This window comes from Camellia sinensis, chromosome 10, assembly GCF_055761805.1.
Source record: "Camellia sinensis isolate YWXY chromosome 10, ASM5576180v1, whole genome shotgun sequence".
NCBI classification, from domain to species: Eukaryota; Viridiplantae; Streptophyta; class Magnoliopsida; order Ericales; family Theaceae; genus Camellia; species Camellia sinensis.
This window is the reverse complement of record NC_138970.1, coordinates 150,932,515-150,945,115: the sequence shown is the minus strand read 5'-3', so window position 1 is coordinate 150,945,115 and position 12,601 is coordinate 150,932,515.

Sequence of the window (12,601 nt, the reverse complement as noted above, 5' to 3'; positions counted from 1 at the left end):
GAACTTACACACTTTGGTTCATAAGCCATCGTGCAATGAAATTGCTTGAGTTGATGGTTTGTGGACCAAGTTTACTACTCCTTTGATTTGTTCATGATAAGGAGGGGTGAATTGTGCAAACAAACCCTTGAGAGTACCCTGTGTATGCTCTGTTTGTTCTCTATTGCGGCAAGATAAACGGTGCAGCAGTGGCCAGCAGGCCCCTTTCTATGGCTGGTAAGCCATCACTGGTGGCCGGCAAACCCTCACTCTTGGCCGGCCGGCCGGCCACTAATGAAAAACCCAGCAGTGTGTTTTTTAAGCACTGCACAGCTATTCTAGACGTGGACAAAAGTGTAAGTGTTCTACTGTGCAACAGAGGCCTTTTGGAAACAAAACAGTGGCCTTTTCAAGTGGAAACTGAGCATGTGCATGAGCATTCCAAGCATACTGAGCATGTTTAAGCTTAAATATTTAGCTTAGATATTTGTTGTAATTAATTAGCTGTAGCAAGTTAATTTTGTAAAGTGTTGTAATTAATTAGTTAGTTAACTATTGTAATTAATTAGTTAGTTAACTAGTTGTTTTATTTCGTCTTGTAATTATTTTAGTTAACCAGAATAGTTAATTCATTTATTGTAATAATTAGTTAAGTTGTTTAGCTATTTATTCTTTTGTTGTTTGTAATAGTTAATAATTAGCTTAGCTTTAGTTTAGTTAGTTAACTAGTTAGTTTATTCGGATCCTCTTTCGTGAGGGCGCAATGTTGTAATAATGTGTATGTCTTCCAACCCCACGTCTTTCTCCCTTTTGTTTAATTGTTTACGATCGTTAGTTTAGGGCATCATGTTTTGTTTAGCATTCTCCATGTTTGCATCCACTTCTTTTGCATGCATCGAGGCTTGGTTCATCATTCTAACTTGCATTGTTATTTTAAATACTTCTTTGAATACGTTCTTAGCCCGCTTGCTATTTAATTGATTCATATGTCACATTAGTAGCCGAGCCTATTAATTGCATATTGCATGTGTTGCATTAGTCATATTGCATGAGTTAGGAATCACACATTTTTTTCTAACTTGTTTCTCTTATTGGCTTGGAGTACTAGGTGAGCCTTTACTCACTTTAGCATATCACATGAGAGTTGCTGTTGCCATGTCTAGCATGCTTACCATGAGGCTAAGTACTTAATTTATAAATTGCTTAAATGCCTATGGATGGAGACTTATTGCTTGAATTGGAATAATTTGAGTAATGTTTATATGCGATCATTTTTTTAAGCGGTACATATTCGAAACAATTTTCAAAACAAACATGAATCAAGTGTTCCAATTCTTGCAAATTTAGTCTATACTTGTGTGTTTTCGCTTCACATAGTAATGCTAGCCTAATAACTGGAACAAGAGCATATAATGTACATAATATTCATATCATGATTAGTAGAGGGGATGCTCAATTCATGACCTTCCCCTCTCATACCTAAGTTTCCGAGCCGAGACAACCTTCGTGATGACGGACACGTGGCCTTTGGCACGAGTCATGGGTTTCCTAAATTTTTCCAAAAAATATTTAGGTAGCGACTCTGTATATGGCAAAGCAGTCTATTTTTGGCATTTTTGATTCAAAATCAATTTTCCAAAAAGATTTGCCGGATTGAGACTCTTTGGTGATTATCTATTTCACATTGCACTTATGAGATCAGATTTAGAACTGTAAAAGTCCGATATTGTAGTGCTTATTCGACTTTCGAAAGGGGGCGCGAAAAAGTCGAGTTACACTAGGTCACAATCATCCATATTTGCCGATCCTTCATTCATTACCTTGGCCAAAAACCACCAACCGGGGCAGGACCACAACTTGGATTTCTTTTACTTTCGGCTCCGCAACATGAAATCTACGCCATCCAAGGTCCAATCACAACGATCCAATAGTCATTTCCAGTTATTTGGAGCATTCTCGACATGTTTGTACGATCTGATTTTTCAAATTCATACCCCAAATTTGCAGATTTCAGCAACTAACAAATATTTGGTGGCTTCTTGACTACCTGACAGCCTAAATCATTTCTCCCCAATGCCCAAATCATTTTGGCTAGAGTCTATTTCAAATTCCTTCTGAATAACAATTTTCATTCGAAAGCAATGAGGCAAATATATGTTATATATAATACAGGACTAGCTTACTCCAACTCGGCACTACCATAACTCATACTAGCTCAAGGGCAAGAAATCAACTAAACAATCTGCTTCAACTTGTTCTACTTGGCAATTCTTTACAACGAAGCGATGCTATTTTTTAATGCTCTACCATAGGAGTAAGTTTTTCAGGTGCTTCTTCTTCTTCTTCCTTTTTTTTTTTTTTTTTTTTTTTTTTTTTTGTGCTTGACAAGTGTACATTATTTAGTACATGTAATCAATAACACGAGATGTATTATTCACAATCCTTGTAATGTCAGAAATTGATTAGCACAAAATGCCATTAGTAAAGCCTTCGAATTCAAAGCACTCTTCGCGCTCAGCACGAAGCGCTATCAACAAAAGCCTTTGAATTCAGAGCAAGATATACATACATTCAAGCAAACATGCATTCATATAGTCATTCATTCATTCATTTTATTCATTTATCAAACGTGTTCTTTATCAAAAAACCTAACATCTATTTGAACAACGTAGTTCAGCAATAAAAACTCTCATTCCCTTTACCACAGACAATGAAAGTTTTGGAAAAATAGTGGGAGCCCAAAATAAATATTAGCTTATTGCGGGTAACCCAAAAAAGTCATAAGAATGGGCCAAGACCAACAAGCAAGCCCACCAAACAAATATCTACCAAGCGAATATTACACCTCTATAAAAGGAAAGGCGGACATAAAAGGTAGGAGGCTCTCTAATCTCTGCAACACAGCACACACAGACACCCTTCATTTCTGCATCTTCTTTCTTTGATTCAAGTTGCTAACTTTATCATTGGAGTGTCTCCGGCTGGCATCCAGGTTGGCTGGTGCCGACCATGCTTATCTTTGCAGATTTATGAGGCAAAACTTATCTCTTCGTAAGATCTTTACAATCCATGTGAGAGGATTTTCCAGGTCTCATAGTTTCAAATATATATTTTTTAAAATTTTATTCTATTATAGTAATATTAGTTATGAATAATCTGAATTAATTAAAAAATTATATTTTTGTCCCTAAAGTATGCACTTTAGATTGTTTTGGTCTCTTAACATTTCAATTGTATCAATTTTGTTATCAAAATATTAAATTTGTGTTAAAAGAGTCCTCTAAGTGGCGTATTCTTCGTTATGATCAAGGTTATTTTTTGAAGAAAAAATACATCTCAAAAAAAAAGAAAATCAACCCGTTAAAATTAACATAATTGAAATTTATAAAAAAATGAAAAAAAAAAAGAGAGGGAAAGAAAGAAAGGAACACTTGTTACAAAATATAGAAAATATGAATTGCTTCTTTGTTGGAGAAAGTTCAAGTATTTCACGGAATTTAAAAGTTCAAAATAATATTGAGCATTGCTTTGTGTTAATATTTTTTACATTTATTTGTGATTTTCAGCTGCAAGAATTAAACAATCAGTTTAAGGAGATTTGATGGAATTGTTTGTATTCTTACTTCAACTTCAGATTATAAGAATGGTTATAGATCATTCAAAATTGAATGTATTTACAAACTTGCACATGGATTTATTCTCATGAAATGTACATTTTCAACTATAAAATTGATAAGATTAATCCATGCAATATAGCATGAATGACAATTTTCAACTGAGTTTCTTGGTCATATAAAGAAAAATGAGAAAATTAGTGAAACATCCATTTCCAACTTTGTGTAGTAGGTGAGGTCAAAGATATATATTTTTTTTATTAACTAAGGTTCTTCGATCAAATTTCTCTGTAATCATACCAGAGAAATTTTAAAATTTCTCTGTGAAATCAAAGAAATTTATCTGTGAAAATTGAAATTTCTTTGTCTTGGGCCGAAATTTCTCTGAGTCGATTTTCTCTATGAAAATGTTACGGGACCCCAATTAGTATGAAAATATTGTACGTCTTTTTATTTTATAAAATTTTAATATTAGGGATCTTAAAAAAAAAATCTCCAAGAAAAATATTGTTCAAGGCTTTAATATTGATTCTAACATAAATGCTTTTTATTTTAATTTTTTTTAATCTATTTTAAAAATGAGTACCATTATTACATGAATCAAGAACAGATACATAAATAAGGAGGTGGATTCTCTCTAGCTCAGATTTTAGACTGAAGGGCTCTATTTGGGTCCATGGAGTTCACCACAGGTCTCGTTTCGATGATCCGAACCGTTCTTTTTATCGAGCTCTTTGTATATTTTATCTACATAAAAATTAGATCGATTCCATAATTGTATCTTATTCAATTTTTCAATAAAAAAAGATAATAATTATGTTTTTAAAAATAAATCATGCGTTTTTTTAGTGACAAATATAATAAACCAAATAAGTTACAATTATCAGATCGACCTAATATATATATATTTTTGGATGAAATATATGAAACATCTAATAAAATAAACGATTCAAATTATTGAAACGAAACCCGCGGTGAGCCCACTGACCCAAACAAGACTAGAGTGGATCGTCCCATAAACAAATACAAGAAAGGAAATGTGCTTAATGTTATGAAATTGTGCTTGAGCAAAATTCTACCTGTAGATCAATAGTAATAGTTTCAAATGTATTTTGATAATATTTTAGCAATTATTAGATGATTAGAAACATCCATTTTCATATATTGTGATGTTTTCTTTGTGTTGGTAGAAATTGATAATTTCATACATTCATTACATTCTTATTTTTATTTTTTGGTTTTACAAGTATCGATTAGAATCCGATATTCGTCTCCTGGCCATGAAGTGTAAAGGGTATAGAAAATAGAAGTAATTAGTGAAACAACATTCTCTAATTTTTAGTAGTAAGAGAGATTCAATATGTTTTTTTTATTTATTTATATTTTTTTATTAGTGTAGGTCCTTCAATAATATTATTAAAGAAATTTCAGCTAATTTTTCTGTGACAAACTGATATTTCTCCATGTTGAAATTTCAGTGTCAAAATTTTTTTGTATTGAAATGTTTCTGTAAAAATATTGAGAGACTGCAAGTATTATAAAAATATTACATATCCTTTATTTTATAAAATCTTAATATTGAGGACTTTAAACTAAAAATTCCTAAAAAATATTTGAAGTGAAAACCAATTTCTCTATTGACATTTGTGATCTATAAAGCTAAACAATCTTGGCCTCATTGTAAGAAATTTGAAGGGTATTTTTATGTCAAAAAAATAAAAAAACAAAAGCATAGGTCCATACATAAAATTGATCATAAAACAAATCACCATAAAATATATATATATGGAGCAATCCGTGTCAAAATGTATCTTTATGATGGAACTTATCATGTGACATGTATGTATAAAATTATTTTATGTGGTTGATTTTGTGTTTATAATTTTGTTTAAAAAAAATTTAAAAAAAAAAGTTTAACAAGCTATAAATAAACTGTTTATTAACTTATTTCTATCACTATATTTTTTAATTTTTTTGCAATAAAAAATAAGTAATAACTAAACTACCTACAGCTGCTGCAGGTTAATTAGCAACATCCTTAATTAAAATAAGCATGTTTGTGTGAATGTGTGTGCCTATATATACGGAGTCATTTAATGATGAGGGAACAATGGGAGATCCAAGGATGAAAAGTGTGAAAGACAAAAATATCGAGAAAAGAGAGAGAGAAGGAGAGACTGATGACTCATGAGTGCCTTGGAAGCATTGCCTAATGTATTTTATACACAATAATAATAATAAATTAAGCATTGAAATTGAATATAAGTATATATATTGAACAAAATATTATGGTAATTTAAATAAAAATTGGGAGAATGTAGGACCAATGAGTATAGAAGAGCGGTGTGTTATGAGTCAGTCCGCGTGCGGTTTCCTTCTTCTGCGCATGATCCTATATAAACCCTATGCCAGCCTTAAAACCAAAAAATGTAGTATAATAATACCCCCACCAGTCTAACTCTATGCACACATTTTTCTAGCTAGGAGCACCATTTGGATCATTTGTGTTTCCCAAACCCAATGATACATATACATATAGAAGGAGGTGATTGTTTGATCCTTAAGATTTATTATGAATTTTATTTTAATAATTTAGACTTTTAATTTTGTCTCATTTATATACAAAATTAAATCGATTCGATAACTAGAATATATTTAATTTACCGTGTTTAATACTAAAAAAAAGTATACTAATTATATTTTTTAAAAATATATCATATATTTTTTGTTCACAAAAATAATAAATTGAACAATGTATAGTTATCGGATAATCTGAGTTTTTTTGTGGATGAAATATACAAAGTACCTGATAAAATGAATGCTTTGGATTATCGAAACGGGATTCCACGGGGCCAAACAATCCCCTCCAGTCCATTGAACCGGAGGGAATCCTCCTTCATATATATATATATATATATAGGCAGGGGCGGGGCCACGTTGGGCTAGGGGGTCACGTGCCCCTGAGTTTTGGGATTTTTTTTTCAAAATATAAAGAAAATATATTAAATAAAAAAAATTATTTAAAGAGAAATGTCAATGACATTTTTAAAATTATGAGAACAATAATAGTTATTTTGATTGAAAATAAAGAGGTTATAATAAGTCATATTATTATCTATAAAAATTTCAATATAATGGTAATCTCTATCATAGAATTTATTGGATTGTTAGTTACATTTGACATATAGAGTTTATCCTTTATGTGTTTCTTTCCATTCATAACTAAAATGACCACTATATAAATTATAATCAAGCAACACATTTTCAATTATAAAAAAAAAATAAAAATTACAATAAGTCATAACTAATATCAAAATGAGTCATAATTAACGATTACTTGATATATAGTTATAACTAAAATAACAACCACAAGAAATTATAACTAAATTATATCTAACACTATAATGTGTTATAACTAAAGACCACAAAGATCATAATTGCGACATATGATAGACACTTTTTTTTTTTTTTTTGATCGGCAAAAGAGAATCTTTATTGATGGAAAAACATAACAAGTATGATACTTACATCAGTAAAGAAGAGGGTGCAAAAAGCATCACAGTGAAACATTTAGATCCCAACTAGGTTGGCACCAAAACGCACACCAAATCATCTGCTAGCACACACTCAAGGCTCCAAGTTGGTGAGAAACCAACAAGCAGAGCGGAAAAAAAACAACAAAACACTCCACAAACAACCACACCACAGAGAGCCTAAGAGACCACCAGAATCACACAACAGCAGCCCATAGACCAGCAGAATCACAAACAGCAGCCCATAGACCAGATCTGGAAATGGAGAAGCAGGACAACCTAGCAGAGAACCAAGTAGACCAGCAGCAGACCACTGGGCCATTCCTAATGCAAAATTACACTGGAGAAGCCACTGCCATTGAAGAAACCTTGATTCACATCTTGACAGCCCAAACACCAAACCAGGACAGGTTCATCTTGATCCACATCTGGTACTGTGACTAGTAGTTAACATGACTATCATATGGTCTGGTCTTTCTTTGTGTTGGTTAGCATAAACAGTAGATGCACCCCCCAAAACCTGGTCCCATCATCATATCTTTTCACCACCAGGTTTGAAGCATATATTTCATAGTTCTGTCAAAGATTGTCAACTTTAATGGAGTTTCATCTCCTTCTCCTCTCCATATTGGCAGTGCCTCCACACAGACCACTGGGCCATTCCTAATGCAAAATTCCTAAGCATATCTGCCAAGCACTGCAGCAGAAGGAGAGCTACTAGTAAATCAACACCCCAAAGTTGGTCATACAGCACCAACCATCCAGAACTAAAATATACACCAGCCCCAAAACAGAACTCCCACAGCAGCTGGGACAGAACAGGCCAGAACACATATAGCAGCAGCTGGGAGAGGTTGGAGAATCCACCTTTCAGACCACAGCAACTCAGATCACAGCTAGAAGAGGATAGAGCACAGATATGAAGTTGCAGCCAGCCACAGACAGCATAGCATAGGGCAGACTCACCCCGAACAGCTAGAAGAGGATAGAGCACAAATTTTAGACTCTTGGTCACTTTTATTCAACCCAGATCAGCATCAGGCAGATTACAGCAGCAAAAATCCCACTGTTGGAGCAATAGATCAGCTGGCGAAATACACCCCGAACACCAACATCACCACAGCAGCCTATTAAGGCCCCCATCAGATAGGCTTCTTCTGATCACTGCATGCTTCTCTGCCTCTAGGCAACCCAGAACATCTGTTCGGAATCCTCTACATCTTCAGACTATTGATATTATTTACCCCAATTTGCTCACCAATGTGGACAATAAAACCCCCAACAATACCACCAAGTCAGCCACAATGTAATGCATGCCTTAGGTGATCCAAATTGGCCACCACCTCATGCACTGAGTAATGGAACTCGCTAGAGGTTGCAGTAATCCACAATGCAACTCTAGTTTTAATTAGCTCACAAACCTCCTCCAATATAGGTTGTTTTTTATTAAAGATACACTCATTTCGAAGCCTCCACACAGACCACAGTGCTGCCAAAAGAATTGCCTCCTAGATTTTCTGTTCAAACTTTCTCCATTTGTACCCTCTCCACCAATCCAATAGCCCTTTGGGCTTTTCAGGTATCACCCAAATCAAACCCCACCAATTCAGCAAATTTGTCCAGATCCTCCAAACAAAGGGGCACTGCACCAGAACATGACACCCTGATTCCACCTCACAGTTGCAAAAAAACACAGTTCAATTGAGCCTCATCACTAAGACACCTCACTCTTTGGAGGAAAGCTCTTGATTTGATTCGACCCTTCCAAGCGAGCCAACCAAAAAACTGAACTTTTGGTGGAGAAATATTATTCCAAATCAACCTTGATGTCTCCAAGCACTGCTCTACACATCTTCTATTATACATTGAATTAACTGTAAACACACCTGAAGATGACGCCTTCCAAGCCAATGCATCAACTTTTTCTGATAGACACTTTTTTTGTGGTATATTTTATAGAATTTCTCTACTAAAATATATTATTTCTGTGTCAACATATCTTCTTTTTTAATTTTCTAATCCACCTATAAAATAGTTACTCCCCAAAATTTGTATAAAATTTAATCTCAAATCCTTTAATTTAAACTTCACATTTATCCAAATGAACTCTTAACATTTAAGTTTAGTAATATCTCATTGTTGTTTATTATGAAAAAAAATAAAAATTAATCAGTATGTTTGGTTTGAGTTTTTTAGATTAAGTTTTTTGAAAATTGAGTTTTTTGATTTTCGTGTTTTTTTTTTTTGTTTTTAGTGAATATTTTTAAAATTTTAAACATTTTTTTTTACTTTTTTAGATGCACCTTACTTAGATGTATCTAAAAAGTAAAAAATTTATGAAAAAATATTTTAAAAAATTAATAAATACATAAAAATATAAAAAAATGTACTGAATTCTCGTATTTTTTTTTGTGTTTTTGGTATTTAGTGAATTTTTAAAAGTTTTTTTTACAGTTTTTTTACTTTTTAGGTATATTTATGTAGGTATGTCTAAAAAGTAAAAAAAAAAATTACTTAAAATATTAAAAAAAATCAGTAAAAACAAAAAAACACGAAAAACAAGAAAGTAGAATTTTCTGAAAAGTGTTTTAGAAAAATGGAACCAAATTATCATTAATCCGTGCCCCCTCTGCACTAAATTCCTAGCTACGGCACTGTATATAGGGCACAGCTTATCTTTAGATCACTCTTTGTGGATTGGATCATATTGTTTGAACCCATGGAGCATATTATGGGTCATGTCACAATAATTTGAACTTTCTATTTTTTAGAACATGTGTAGATTATTCATAAAAAAAATCAAGTCGATTCAATATGTATTTGCACAAAATGAGCGACAAATATTATTTGAAAAGTATACCATCCATTTTTTTTAAAGAAAAAAAATGTAATAAATTAACGTAGTTACGGTTATAAAATCAACTTGATTTTTTTCACGAATGATTTAAACGTTATAATTTAAAAAACAAATAGTTCAAATTATTAAAAAAGAACCCGTAATAGGCTTCACTTACCCAAATCATCCCACTTTTGATAAGTTGTGACCATATATATATAATCAGTATTATCAAATGCACACAACACAAACAATGATCCGTTTGGTTTAATTTTCGAATCATAATTTGAATTAGTTATGTTTTGAAAATTAGTTTTTGAAATGAGTTTTGAAAAGTTATTCAAAAAAAAAAAAAAAAAAGAGTTTTGAAAAGAGAAAACTTGAGTTTTGAAAAGAATTTTGAGTTGTGTTTTGAAATTATTTTTTGTAAATATTTAAAAATTTTCTTACTTTTATTTTTCATGGTAAGTATTTTTTATTATAAATATTTATTTTTTTTTTAATGTGCGATGTATTTTCTACATTTGTGCGCTATATATTTTTTTAAATATTTAAAAAATATATATATTTTAAAATATTTAGAATTTACAAAATTTTATTATTTTTATTTTAAATATATAAATTTTATTTTTTTATTTTAAAAATTTTTTAAAAATATTTTTTTAATTTGTAAAAAGTATTTTTTAATTTTTTTTAAATTTTAAAAATTTTGGATCACCCATATATATCTAAACAAAAATGTTTTGAATTTCTAATTTGTGAGAGCTCTAATAGCTCTAATGTGCATGTGGAGCTTATTTGATGTGATGCTTTGGCCTTTTTGTTTTTTTTTTTTTTCATTTCACTATAGCTCAATTAGTCCTCTAGTTTTTTAGGGATGTATCATTATTGATATTTAAATCATAACATTTGGCCAATACTTAAAAAGATAACAAAATATTTTTTTTCAAAAAAATAAAAGAAAAACAATTATTTTTCTTTAGAAATAAAAATGGAAAAATATTTTTATATTTTTTCAAAAAAATAAAAAATATTTTGCTTTGAATTTTTTTTATTTTAAAAATAGAGTTTTGAAAAAAGTTTGAGTTTTGAAAAAAAAAATTTAATTGAGTTTTGAAATTTTGTTTTATTATAAATTTTGAATAAAATTTTAAATTTTTTTAATTAAAATTATAATTCCAACAGAAAACCTAACAATACCGAAGTTTGGTAATGCTTTTGTCATTTTCAAGAATGCCTCTCAAATTGTGAACTGTAAATTTCACATCCAACTACTGCTCTAAACCATCTTCAAAGTTGTTTGGGATAAACTATATAAATGTATTTTTTAACTTTTTGTCTAAAAAAGTCGAAGAAAAAAATATGATTATTTAGAATAATTTTTTAATTTTTTACGAAAAAATATATAGTAAAATATTATATAAATATCAAAATTACTTTCTTACCCCTTTACGTACTGACTTGCTTTTCGTGCATGTCAGTATGATTGCACAAGTGATAGTTTTCTTTTTTTTTTCTTTAAAAAAAATAATAATAATTCTGTACATGTCAAGAAGGGTTTTTTAGTCTTTTTGTCCTCTGTACGTTGACTTTTTTCCTATCCAATTGAGTAATGAGTAGTGTTAACTTTTTACATTTTTAATAATTTTTTGACTTTTTTAAAAGATCCCAAACAAGTACTAAACTAGTTTCAAATTCAATTTTTATTTATTTATTTATTAAACCATTCAAAATCACAAAATAAATTATATCTACACTTGCGAATGCATCGTGTTTTTCTCCATGGCTAGTATGTATGTATATGTGTGCATGTGGTGGGGGTTATAGCTTGCCTTTTTTTTAATGACTAATTATGTCAGTGATTTTCAAAGTATACGTTTTGTTGTATTTTATTTTTTAATTTTGTCAATTTCATCATTAAACTAATAAATGTGAATTTAATTTGTCATCGGTCTTCACGCTAAATTGATTAACAGAAGATAGAGTAGGATATTTTTATAATTTTACATTAAGATTAAAAAATAAAAATAAAGACATTAAAAAAAAAATAGACATGATTCTCAAAGTATGCACTTTGTTATATTTTAGTTATCAAACTTTTTTTTTTTTTTTTTGGTTATATTATTTTTGTAATTTTTTAAAAATACTTCCACTCTCATTACCTGGTTTGGATAGCTTGTGTGTTGGGATCATTTTCACTCATATTTTATAATTTTAAAATTGACTCGATTTGACCACATTTTGATATGGAAACTTGGACTTCACTCAATTGTGTTTTCTCTTGTTTGATTAAATTTATATTCTCTTTATACAGTGATTGGCAATTTGGTATTGTTGTTTTCACAATTTCAAGTGATGGTCTCAATTCACTTAGGCTCTCCACAGTTATGATGGTTGAGTGTGCTTCAATCCAATAGTCAAAACTACTAAACAACACTATTAACACATAAATTTACAACCAATTGTATTAAACAAAATACAATAACCTACAGTAAAAAATTATAACAAATATTTGGAATGTAATGATAATTGTTTATAATTTTTTATTTGGTAGAATTAAATGTAAATTTGTAAATATGCCCAGGCTTGTTCTTTTTAACTATTAAAGTAAAGAACAATAGATAGGTATTTCACATTTG